At 36.3% G+C, this 13,540-nt stretch overlaps 1 protein-coding gene across 4 annotated transcripts in view; it reads right to left on the bottom strand.

Annotated features, from left to right (window-relative positions):
* PRR16 (proline rich 16) overlaps positions 1–13,540 on the bottom strand; it is a 144,558-nt gene that overhangs the window by 71,284 nt on the left and 59,734 nt on the right. The window contains exon 1 of one of the 4 annotated variants that reach the window (XR_010352411.1): positions 6,144–6,262. The exons of the other annotated variants lie outside the window; for them this stretch is intronic. The gene's annotated coding sequence lies outside the window, so the exon portion shown is untranslated. Of the gene's footprint in view, positions 1–6,143; positions 6,263–13,540 lie in introns of those variants that run through there. 4 annotated transcript variants of the gene reach the window in all.

Here is a 13,540-nt window from a genome sequence, read left to right as displayed (position 1 = left end):
AGTCTGAATTCAACATCGTTACTGGTTTCTCTTTGTTCTTGCACCCAATACTACTTCTGATAAGATCCCAGAGCTTTTTTTACTGATTAAATGAACTTCAGAAACAAGTCCTTACCTTCCCACATCCCTCAAACGTCTTACTTGCAATTACTTGTAGTCCTTCCTGCTGTTGTGTAACAGTTGTTATTTAATTTTTGCCAAGTTTAATGAGACTATGGAGCGTTGAGAGTGATACTACATTATAGAAACCAAGCTAATTTTAAAATAAATTTTAGTGAGATTTCCTGCAGCTGAAAGAGATGACTGTAGAAGGTTGGCTGGGCTATGCAAAAGGTTTTGTGTAATATATTACTTGAACTATTTTTATTCACCTTCAAGAGATGAGTAACTGCCCAAGCAGAAGCCACAGAATTATGCAAGTTCACTCACCAGTGAAAATATTACATTTGTCAAAGTAAGTGTTTAACTAGATGCTATTCTTAGAGCATGAGAGAAAAATTATCAACACAATTTTGTGCTTCTACTCCTAGAAATGCTGGCCTAGTGCTATAGTAGGAAATATGATCTGGGTTTATTCCCTGCAACACTTCTTACGTACCAGAGGAGGTTTATGTAAAACTACTGAAGGGTACCCAGAAGAGACATTACTATTTCCATTGAGAAGATATAACCAAACACGAGTTAACTTTTTAATACATTCCATTGGTCAAATGGCCTTTGTGAGGTGACTGAAAATAAAAATAATTATCCAGGTAATTTAGAGGAGAATCAGGGTGCTGACACAAGGCTTAAATCCCATTTCATAATAAGACCCCATATTTCAGGAAATGTTGACTGGTTGTGTATGTCCAGGCAGATTGTGAAAAGCTGGGAATTTTAACTGCTTTTAAATTCAACAGAAGTGGGAATAAGCCATTTAGAGTATTTCATCCTTATTAAATATACTGCTTCATCTAAAAAGGATTAATTTGTACTGTATTTGTCCTGTGTATGACAAATGCAGGTTGTCATAAAACAGGACTATTTTTCAATTCATATGAATATTATATATGGTACATTATGAACATTGACACAGACTCATATATAAACACATCAAGTATTCAGCTGATTTCATGCAATTACATGCAAAATAATAGTCTGTAGAACCACAAAATGCCGAACTCTGACAATTAACAAAGAATGAACTATATGGAAAAATTTAGTTGGTGCTAGTGATGGGAAATTAGTTTTGTCACTAACAAAAAATAAAATAAACATCCTTTCTTAAAGATGGACATTCTTTTCAGAGTATAGTACACATATAATGTCTGAATGTGGCAGCATATTGGATCATTTGAGATCACCCAAATTGTTTTTAGAAGGTAAAAGCTTCTGGTAAGTTTTTAATTAAAGCACCAAACAGATCTAAGAAACTCCATATATAGGGCACCCAAGGTCTGATTCTCAAATCTCATTTGTAAGGACCCAGGCAGCTAATAAGCAGGATAATAAGGCCAGGGAAAGAACCTGCAGACTTGCTGAGAACAGGCAGTGAGGGTAACAGTGAAGTGGCTGGAGTAGCAGCTGCTCCAGGGGAAACTTCTAGGATTTCTCTTGCACTACTTGAACCTGCAAAGGTTTCCCCATGCATACACTGAAGCAGATACCATCATAAATTTAATTAAACAACAGAATATAATTTTTTTTTAAAGAATCCCATTGTACCTTTCAATTTCTTATAGCAAGGGATTAAGTAAATTAGAAAGAATCAGGCCCTGGGAATTGATGAGAGTAATGTTGACTATCCCAGCCCAGGAAACAGGGAAACTGCAATGGCAGTCTCCTGCTCTAAAGAAGAACTAACAAAATTAAAAAAGCTTTTTCTTTTCTCTCTATGCATCTTATCACACAGAAAATAATAAAAATGTATGCAGTGATGTCAGTCATGGGAAATGCTTGTAAAAGCACAGCAGTTTGGGATGTGTAAAAAATAAGCTTGACAAAGCATTGCCAAGATCTTATGCAGTAAAATTTTATGCAGGATCATCACAAAGGACTTAATAAGCCTGATTTCCATAGTTGAGGCCAGAGCTCTGTGTTGACTACTACATGACTACTTTTATAGTAACAGCATAAATTATTGCAATTCCATGCTTACATCTGTATGCTGAATTCACAAAGAGGCATTTATTAATTCATTAATACAAATTACCTATTTACTCATAAAAGTTTATGAAAAGAAAATCCAATGAGTTCACCCCTAGAAATACTAAGAATATCAGTACATAAATTTTCCTTTAAACATTCATCCTGCAAAGCCAGAAGAAAATTCCTTTGCTGCTCAAAAACAATGATAGATTAATGTCCACCATGAGAAAGACAATCATACCTATCTTTTATTACTCTTGGCATTCCTTATTGCCACTTTCCAGCTAAAAAGACAGCCTGCAACATCATTTTCTTAGAAAATTTCTAAGGTTTACATTAAGACAGACCTCCACACAAAACTGCTTAGTGTGGTATGGCAAGTCTTCCTGGCAGAAACATGCTAAATGGGGTATCATTCCACATAATTATTTTTCTGTTTTCATATTACCCCCTGGAAATACTCAACAATGCCCGGAATCTTCATGGAAAATATATGGAAAAAGATAAATAAAACTTCAACAATTGTTATGTGATAAAAAGCACCATGCTACTTCTATTTTCAGTCAGATTTAAAAAGCAGAATCAGAGGAACACCCCCAACCCTGTTTTGAGATGAATAGGCTCATAATCACAATTGTTGCTTTTCAAGTAAACATTAACCTAACACATTATGAAACTCCCTGAATACTTCAGTACGAATGCACTAAGTTGAAATGCATGTTTACCCTTTTTCACCTTTCCCTTCTTGTTCCTCCTCTCTTAGTGAAGAGAAGGTATTAGAAATTCAGTCAGGAAGGGTCCCAGCACAGGGTAATCAAATCTACAAACCAAGTGAGCTAACAAGATAAAAAGTTTAACTCCAACAAAAATTCAGTCACTGATGGCAGAAGGCCAGTGAATATATCCAAAATATGCTATATTTGGACCAGTGTCCTCAATTCTGGTGTCTCCTCCCAAAGATGACACAGTGGAATAAGAAGAGGTAGCTAGAAGGGCAACTGAAAGGGCAATGAAATGGCTTTTGCACAGAAAAGTGAAATACCCTGGATTGATTAAGTTTCTTCAGCTTGGAAAAGTAGCAGCTGAAAAAGATTTAATCTCATCTCCAACTGCTATTCACCAACACCCTAGTACAGGCAACTAGCGTTTTTCCTATTCACCACTACCAAGAAAGATATTAGTCACTTGCTTTCATAATGTAAAATGTAAGAATTACGTAAAACTACCAAGATGCAATTTCAAGGCACAGCATCACCAAAATTCTTGTCTTAGCTAAAATTAGCCATTCTTTTATATTTCCTACACCCCTTCATTTCAGAAAATCCCTTAAGAAAGTAGAACTATAACTTGAACGTTTTCAATGGATTATATGTTCTCCAGTAAGTTCCTCTTTTTTTCTTGCAGAAAAGTTGGGGAAATACACAAAGTCCTAGGACTTAAGGTAAATGTTAGGTTTCCAGCCATGCACCATCCCCTGACTTCTTCACCCAAAAAGGCAGAACTACAAATTACTGGAAAAAACTGCTTATTTGGGGCAGTTAAGGACATATAAGTGCAAGTTTGTTCTGAGTGGGAGAGTCATCCTGTTCTCCTGTGTGAATAAACATGAAACAGGAAGGACTAATGAAAAGATAAGAGTGAACACAGCTGCAGCTAATTGTACTGTCAAGAAGTAAGACATGTTTGGACGCTTACTGATATAACTGGTGTGTCCAGCAGCCCCTAAACACCACACCCCTCGAGTACATGCAGCCTACAGACAGATGTCCATCACGATAAATGGAATAATGTTTGACTACACATTTCAGATGTTAAAATTGATATAATCAATTCATTGTGATGAAGCTATGTGTCAGTTCAGTTCATCTGCAACACCAGCACACTGAGGAAAATGTTGTTTAAAAGAAAGAAAAGGCATTCACATCTAAGAAGAACACTATTTATAGTATATTTGCTTTGTTTATTGTAACATTCACTCACGTAAATTCAGTCACATCTTATGGGAATACAATTATTCCAGGTTACCCACAAAAATTAACATATGTTTTTATTTTTCACACATTTTCAATTGGCTACCTTCAGAATACGTGACTTCCTAGCACCAAACATACAAATTTTCTTGCTTTTCTTTTTTTTTCTTCAGTGGAAAGGAGGAAATAGAAATAAAAAACAACGATAGAAAAACCAACAAACAAACTTGATGAGTCAGAAGTTGATGACGTGAAGAGATAAAGCCAGTGCCAGTACATTTCATAAGTTATCAAGTACATTTAATTTTCTGTCTCACATCTCTTCTACATGTTTGCTGTGCTGGCAATAATTTCCTAGACTTCATCTTACAGCTGGTGAGTTTCAAGCTACCCTTTCCACAGAACAAGTTATATAAACACAATTTCTATACTTTTTCCATTTATGCAGCAGAGGCAAAGAATGTGTTACTCCTGAAACTTTATTTACGTACCTTTAGTAAGGAGTAAAAGCAGAAAGTGATCTTGATTGCCACTTCCCTTTACCCTGGATTCTCATCTGGTAAATCTAAAGATTCTTTTTCCAATTATGTACTATGCCTTTCCTTGCCTAACTTGTCCTTAAATACTTTGAGGACCAAGTTCTAAGGAAAAAAAAATAAAATTCTATTTTAATTGCGGTAATTGAGCAACACTAACTTCTGGGAAATATCTCCATAAAAGGAAGATCAGGGTGCCTTGGAATACAGGAATTATCCCTACAGATGATTCAAATTAAAAGCAAGCATTCAGATTTTAATTATAAAGTCCCTCTGACTCTTATTTTGGAGAAACTTTAAAATATTGCATTTTGATGCTTCTTGAACATGTACTTTCCTTCATATCTGGGAAATATACAATGAGTATTACTGATACCCTAACGATGCCTGAAAGCAAATATCACAATAGCCTGATGGAAACAAAACCAGCAAGGAACACACTTGGCTGATATGTTGGCCATCGTGGTCTGTTGTTGGAAAAACGTGACATTTTCAATAACATGAAGAGTACTAAAGTATTCAAACAAATGGAACAGATGAGTTCAAACAGCACAAGCTTTGCTTAGATGGACTGACTGAATTAATGAGCATCTGACTTCTATTCACATCACGTTAACTGTAAGATAACAAATGTGATGACTGCAAAGCTCAAACCTCCCAAGAAAGAGATGGTCTTTTGTATTGTCCGGCTTTGCCTGAAGCATTGCTTTCCTTATGTTGTTGTATAAGGTAAGATTTCTTAATTTTTTTGTTCAATATTTTTAAAGGAATGTATTTCAACTCAGGTTTCCAAAATAATACTGACTGGAAAATGGGCAAAAGGATCTCTCAGGAGTGAAGAATCTTCAGAAGCTGGCTGTGCATTCAGAAATGTGGATATTCACATAAAGGACTATCAGACTGAGGAATGCAAAAATGGGTAATTGTGTACATATTAACCACTACAACTGAGCTACAAAAGCCAAGATTTCTTAGCTTATATTAGAATCAACAATCTTTATATGCCATTGTAAAATTACCCAATTAATTTCTCATGCATGAAAATAAAATGCCCTATGGATCTCTTGACTGGAAATAATTTCTAATTTAAAAATATTAGTGAGCAAGTATTTTTATAAATGGGAACTGATAGCAATTATCAACCTTTATATGGTTTATTATTTGGCCTTGTGTATTTGTTGACCTTTACCGAGAGATCAGCTATTCCACCTTCTGGAATTAAAGGCATGAATTTCTCATCAAATAACATTAAAGAACTTTAAGTTTTCCTCATACCTGCAGCCTACCCTAGCAAATGGATTTAGAGAGAGTAGAACCTCATTTCAGCCAGATGCCACAGGAGAAGAGGCTCTAAAGTATATTCAGTTTGTTTACTCTTTGCTGATGTTTAATTTTACATGAATGGCTTATTTCCAAACCATAGAAGTTCTCCCCTCAGCTCATAGCTACAGGACTTCTGTATTGTTGTGGAATAAGTGACATTTCCTCTCATCAGCTGCCTGTTACTTACCCTCCTGAGAAAGAAGTTTAAATTCAGAAACCTTCTTGGACTGCACAGTAGCCAACATTGTGACTAATGTGTTCCTAGTTGCACAGAAAATATTAAAATTTAGTAGGTGAAATCTGTGAAATTTCAGTTCAAGTCAGAAAATTAAAAATCACTGCATCTAAAAAATTTCATGTACTGAAAAACAGAGTGCAAAAGAGTTGCCAAATTTTATGAAGATGCATTCACAATTATGGTTTATGAAACCACCAAAAAGCTCAACATGCAGTAAAAAATCAAGTGTAAGAGGATATGCGATCACTTGAAATTTCCTGTACAAGGTCTTAAACTATCTTTAACATTTCTCCAAGTTTAAAATAAATACCATCATGGATCCCAGCCTCCTAGGAGGCAACGACAGCAGGGAAGTTGCAGCATGTGTGTGCTGGTGGACCACTCACAGCACCGAGGAACTGAGCAATCTGGACACTATCAGAGGTGAGAAGGAAGAGATGGCCTGTGTCTCCTCCAAGGCCTTGTGGCTTCACAGGCCTCAGCCTCTGAGGGACCAAATGCAGAGCAGGCAAAGACAAAATGATCTTCGCAGGAGTCCCATGCAGGAATGGGCTGGCAGCACACGGCATCAGGAGGCTGAGTGACTGGAACGGAAGTTTGCAGAGAAGGACTTGCTGGACACCATGCTGACCAGGACCAAGCAGTGTGCCCTTACAGCAAAGACAGTCAGTAGCCTCCTGGGAGTTGATCATTCCCCTCCACTCAGCACTGATGAGCCATAGCTAGAGCCCAAGGCACAGTGCTGGGAGACAGTGGGTCTTGCTGTGAGTTTGTGAGTTTTTGTTTTGGTTTGCTTATCTTTAAATTATTTGTAAAGAATTCACATCAACATGGCAGGAGATGCTACCTTGTTTAATAGTAACTTGGGAAATGCTGAGATTCTATGTATTTCAGCCATAAGAAAATATTGTTTAAAAATTGTGTTAAATGTTTTATGGTTCTAAATCTAGTTTTAATATTATTATTAACAGTAACTGTTTGAGAAGCAAGGCTGGAAAGATTTGGGGACCCCATATAAGTTTCTATTTGCAGTAGTGTGCTGTAATCCTGCTAGAAGCAAGATGTCCCATGGCATTACATGTACCTGCTTCCTTCACAGACATTGCAGAAGGGTAGAAATTACCAAGATCCAGTGCCACTGCACACATGATCCCAAACAGCCCTGATACTCACAAGAGGAGAGGTCAGTCCAGCTGGCAGGGGACAAGCCAGGGTTTCATTTATATGGTGGTGAGAATAAACAGAGGGACCAGCAGAGAGGCTGGAGAGGCGATGGCATGGATGACTGAGTCCTTGCTACAGAAACAACTATGGTATTATAGCAGTAGCTTCTGCTCTGAACAAGTGAGAGGAAAACACTGACAACATTTTATACAAATAGACAGTATCTGAAGGATTTTTAATTTCATAACAAAAATGGATGGCTGTCACCTAACTGTATGCAAATGTCACTTCTCTAGATATCCACTGCTGCCTGCCATTGGGACAAAGCCTTAACTAGCACAGCAGTTACATAGCAATGTAGAAACATAAATTTGGATAAAATTTAGTTTTGGATAAGTTTGGATAAAATTGATTACTAATGTGGATGATGGTTACTCATTGAAAGATGACTGTAACAAGAGTCCTACTCTTTCCTCTACTTATCCCACCCTCTAGATTCAAAAGAGAAAGGCATCTAATAGATTCACTAAAAGGCATCTTTGAAATGTTGAAGAACTCAGCACCCAAAGGCACTCCAAAACCTAGTCAGTCTTCAGTCTAACAAAAGGGATGACTTATTCTGATAGACTGGAAGCAGCTTTTTGGTTTTGCAGGCTTATATTGCCTAGAAAGCTTTTAATCTTGAACTATACATTTGCTGGCCCTAACACTATTTCTAAAACCTAGTGTCATTTAAGAACACTGTGCAAAACCCAAAAGACAAGTGAGACATAGCGGGGTCCAGAAATGCAAGAAGGGGTCTATATTCTGTCATGGACACAGATCTGACTCTGACATTTCTGTCCACCTGAAGAATTGAAAAAATCAACAACCATTTCTGACATTACTTCTGATTCCTTTAGCCAAATGGGAAGACACTGTACACATCAACTGGAGATGAGACTTGATGTCTCTTTGTTTAGTTTTATATATTTGTCTTTTGTGGTCTGGCACAGGAATGTAACTGAACCTCTAAGCATAATGAAGCATTAATAAGAAGGCCATAAATTATCTTTTAGTTCTGTCTATTGAAAGACCATATATGTGTTGAGAATTAAAATTGAAAAAAAATGTCTGGGAATACAATTGTAGACTCACATTTTAAGATGATTAGAACATCTCCTTCAACTCTGTTCTTGTTCTGCTATTCCTCCACATAATTGCATTCACCCAATATTGAAATTTAATTGCTTACCACTCCTTTCCTCAGCATGGGAACTCCTGCATGTCTGGAATAGATCCACAAATTTTTAACACATGACCCATATCCTTACTAGTAGATAATACAAAAATATTTTCAGATATACTCTCTTGCTTTGAGTATGATTTAATTTTTTTTCTTGAAAGTGTTCAACTGGATTCCCATGGTACTTTTTGTTTCTAAAGGATATCTTAATAACCCTAACTGAAAATAAACAGCCAAAGAAAATAATCTCTTCCAGAGCTACTGGACCATTTTATTAAAAAAGCCTTGCTAACGTCTTCCTTGAAACAAAAGGAGAGGAAAATGGATTCTACGGTGTAATTTAAAAGCCTCTCTGAGGCCACTTGTTCATGAAAAATAATGACAAGGGTCTATGAATCATAGAATGGAAAAGCACCTTTAGCCACTACATATACAATAGGTACTGCAACTAGAAGCTGTCCACATACCTTTGCTAAAGTTCCTTACAGATCAATTAAAATTAACAGTTAAAATAAATTATAAGGGATCTAAATGTTAATGTAAAATTACTACTTGTTAGAGGTTGATTAAAGCAATCCTTAGATTTTTTTTTTTACTCTAATGAGTGAGTTTTTAAAAATCCATTAAGTATGCCCTGCTTTCTAGGCCCCCAGAAAGCTGTCTCATCATCTTTGCTGTGAAATTTCTTACCCTTGATTGGAATTGCTCTCCTTGCAATTTGCCTGTTGTCCCTGATCTTTTTGTTATGCATGTCTGGGAGGAGTCCAGTTCCACTTTCTTCAAAATCTTCCATTAGGTAGCAGAAAATGCTCACTAGGCAGCCTGTGACCTCCTTTAGCCTCCTCTGCAGAACAAAGGAGCACAGTTCTCCCAGCCCCCTCCTCAGGATCCAGGCAATCACCTGGAAAGCTGTCTGGGCTCTGCCCAGTTTGTCAATGTCTTACTCATATTAGGACACCAAAATCAGACACAGGCAACCCAGATGTGCTCCAACACATACACACACTGCAGCACTGCCAACCATTTCTAGTTTCAACACCTTTTGAAAAATCAGTTTCCTTTCAGATAGCTGGTTGTGATTGGAACCCAGCATTAACTCTAAAAAGCGCTTAAAACTGATGGATATTACCACAAGTAATTTTATAGAGTTAGAGAGGGGACTGGGAATGATGCCCACAGTTGATTTGGAGAAAAATAAATCATGTATATAAAGGAGTGGTAAATACAAAGCTTCTTCCTCAAGCAAGCCTGCCAAACTGAATTTATCAAAGTAGAATTTGTCAAGGAAAAAAAGAAGAACAACAGCAAACACCAAGTGCAAGAGAACCAATGTGATTTAGAGAGGCAGTCAGCTTTAGCCTCCCTCAGGTACAAGAGACGTGATTGCAAGAGCAGAATTCCTTTGGCTTCAAATTGCTTTCAGAAGCAGAGATTTCAGAGACTGCTGCTGACTGAACAGAAGACCTTTAGGTGCATTATGAAGCAAAAAGCATTTCAGATGCTCAGCGCCTTCATGGGTTTACTAGATATTGTTTGTAACATGTCCAGCCAGCATTTGGGGTGCTTTGAATGCCACGCAACTAAAAAACTCCGTAGCTTTGAGCACACGGGTGCAGTTTAGGTGATGCTGTATGAAATACTGCAGATTGGAAAAACATTTAGTTCACATACACAAAAAATAATCTCAAGAGCAAGGTATTAATTTTCTCTGCACAGATAAAGTAACCCAAAGCAGTAACCTAACCAGAGTTACAAAAGTATTTCACAAAGAGAAATTCCTGGATAGTAATGACACATCACTACACTGATCACAATTTTTAATAATCTTATCTGATTATGTTTCATTTTTCTAAAGTGTTTCTTGGGTTTTGCTTGTTTTTTTGGGTTTTTTTTTGGTTTTGTGGGCTTGTTTTGTTTTGTTTTTTTTTATTTTGTTTTGGTTTTTTACAATAGTTTCTAGGTTCAGTGCATCCTTGAGATTTTAAAAAAATAAACTATTAGTGATTTATATCAATAATGTATTATTTTTAAAAAATCTTGCTGATACACTGGTTCATGTTCTATAATTCACAGTAAAACTTCCTTGCCTGAGAAGTTGATACTTCTTACTGGAATTTCAAAGAACAGCTTTACTGTCATAGACAAAGCATTTCTAACTGCATGGCAATAGCCATCTGTTCTTTTTGCACTTAAGAAAAGTACTTGAGGATAGAAATAAATCTTTTATTTCAAGAAATCTGATTTGTTAGGTTCAGAAAGCACTGGGAATGTTTCATGCACTTACTGCTCATCATCTATAATTTTAAACAATTGATACTGTTGACAGTAAAAAAAGTGTCAGTGGAAAAAGTTTTCTCCTTACATTTCAAATGTAAATCTATGCAAGTCACAGACAGGTCCTCCATTTGTCAATTCTGTGATTTTTCAAAAAACCAAAAGTCATCTTTCTGCTTCCCATTTTGCTCTCTGCATCTTTCCATTTTATACATTTAATATTTACATATTAAAGAAACACCAAACCCTATGGTTCATGGTGCAAATAATACATTGTTCTGAATAAATACACTTCAGAATGCTCCTTCAGAATTAGTCAGATTTTTTCTGATTGTCAGACATATTTTGTAAGGTCTCTAGCCATTTATAGTCCCAGGGGAAAAAAAAAAAAAAAGAAGAAAAAAGGCAGTTTGAAACACAGCATATGGTTCTCAGACAGATTCTATTAATACAAGTTCACAGGATGCTTGTATATACACACAATTGGGTAATTTCAATATGAAGAAGAATGCAGCGGGTCAGCAACAAAAATTTCTGAGTTAAAAGTAAGAATTTTTGCATATACAACTCAAGTAAATACCACAGTAAAAAATAACTACCAGTGGGGTAGGATTCAAAGTTCTAAAATTTCAACCAACTTCTTCCCTTACAGTTTCCACAAGAAATATGCTCTATCCCTTATTTTGTCAGAGTCTCTCATAAAAGGTCAGGTTGTCCCATGCCAACGTGCTTCTCTGTTTCAGTGTCTGCCATCCTGAAAAGCACAAACTTCATTTGCAGCCAAAACGTGAAATGCAGAATTTTGCAGGCTATTAGACTTCCAAAACTCTTTGGCTTTTAATAGCAGCTAAAATATTATCCCTACTTTAGCCTTTGATAACTTCCCTTGGTAGATGCTGATTTTAAGACAGGAAGTTTATGACTGCCTTGGCAAATTCAGGATTTGTCATTTCTGACTCATCATTTTTTGCCATTCCCAACTTATAAATACTGAGATATTCAAAAAAGAAAGGCTGGTGTCATAAACATTTAAAAGCTGCAAGAGAGACTTGAAATTTATTTCAGTAATATTGAGGGATCTGATATTTCCACTGAATTCTCTAAACTTCAATCCAGCAATCCCTAGTTTGGAAAACTCTCACAGTTAAGGCTACCACTCCGAACAGTCAGTACACAGCGCAACTTGAGTATTAATTATGTTTAAAGGGGGAAATTGCTAGTCATATTCTCAGATCTCACATTTAAATAGCCATTTTTATGTAACATCTGGTGTCTAAAGATTTAAAACCAAGTTCTGTCACATATTTTTTTAAACTTTGTAAGATTAACAATGACAGAAAATGGTATGAAAACATGAGAATTCCTGAGGAAGGCTACTAGACATCAGTTTTTAACTTCAGAATCAGTATTTGCTCTTATAGTAAGACATTTCTTTATCACCTGAACTAGGAAAGGAATCATTAAATGCTACTACTGTCTGCTTTTTGTGAAATAAATTGCATCTTCATAGCCAGCGTATCAGAAACCTAATTCATCTAACCACGCACAAAATGTTAGCTTCAGTATTGTTCTCCTTTTTTTTGAAAACATTCTCCAATATTGTTCCCATATTAATATTTTAAGAAAACATTTATAAATAAAATAAACCTTTCTAAAATAATAGGCTGCATTCTGTTTCCTGTTTTTTACTGAAGAAAACCATGAGTCAAAACAGAAAAACACTTAAAACTGGTGTCTCAAGAGCACTAAGAATTCAGAACAAAGGAGTACAGTCTGCAGAAGCTCATGATGAATCACCTGCAAGACTTTCACTATTTATCCCATTGGGATGGGAGAAACGAGAGTTTAGACTTCTCTCCACCAGAAGAAATATAATGGAGAACCATACTACTGAATTTCACTACTGAAATTTGTTTTCTATATTGAAATATTCAAATCCATACCCGAGGACCTGTGCCCACATTAAAGAATCCATATAGTTGGAGAAAAGAGGAAAATTACCTAACTGGCATGTACAACTGTCCAATTTTTCTGGGAAGACAGATCAAGATTCAATTCACAGGCCATCAGCTGACCTAAAGAGTACATACACATCAAAATTCAGGGTTCTGGGTTAGGCTTTTTCAGATATGAGAGGTGTGATTTTTATTTTTAAGTGGTACCAACTGTCTTGTCAAAGTACATCTGCCCCATTTACAGTTGGGCTAAAATGTGACTCCTCTTGAGCAGTCTGGTTAGCTGATTCTTATCTGTAGGTAAAGAAGAAAAACATGGCTTACTTCTCCTTCATCCCCTAGCCCATAGTGATAAACCCTTTCCTACATTATCAGTTAGCAAAACCACTGGTGCACTGTAAATACAAGTTTAATGTCGTATTGAATACAAAGTTACCAAGTAATTACAAAGCTTCTCCCAGCCCAGATATGCCCTATTTTACTGAAAGCATGGTTTCACTCAAAAGCTTTCAGAGAATGAAAATTTTAACAATATGCATTATCTGCTCTCAGACATGATCTTTAAATGATTGTATTCATTTCAGAAAGAAAAATCTGGTCCTCAGTAGGACAACAACAACAAAAAAGATTATTAGTAGGAGGAAAATAATTCCCAACTCTGGAATGTTGCAGCTGGTGAAAGATTTAGGTTTCACCTCAGGTGTAGAAACCCTGGTAAGAAGGACAGG

Source organism: Passer domesticus, chromosome Z (assembly GCF_036417665.1).
Source record: "Passer domesticus isolate bPasDom1 chromosome Z, bPasDom1.hap1, whole genome shotgun sequence".
Classification (NCBI taxonomy): domain Eukaryota; kingdom Metazoa; phylum Chordata; class Aves; order Passeriformes; family Passeridae; genus Passer; species Passer domesticus.
Note: the sequence above shows the minus strand (reverse complement) of the source record. Positions and strands in the feature narration are given on the sequence as shown.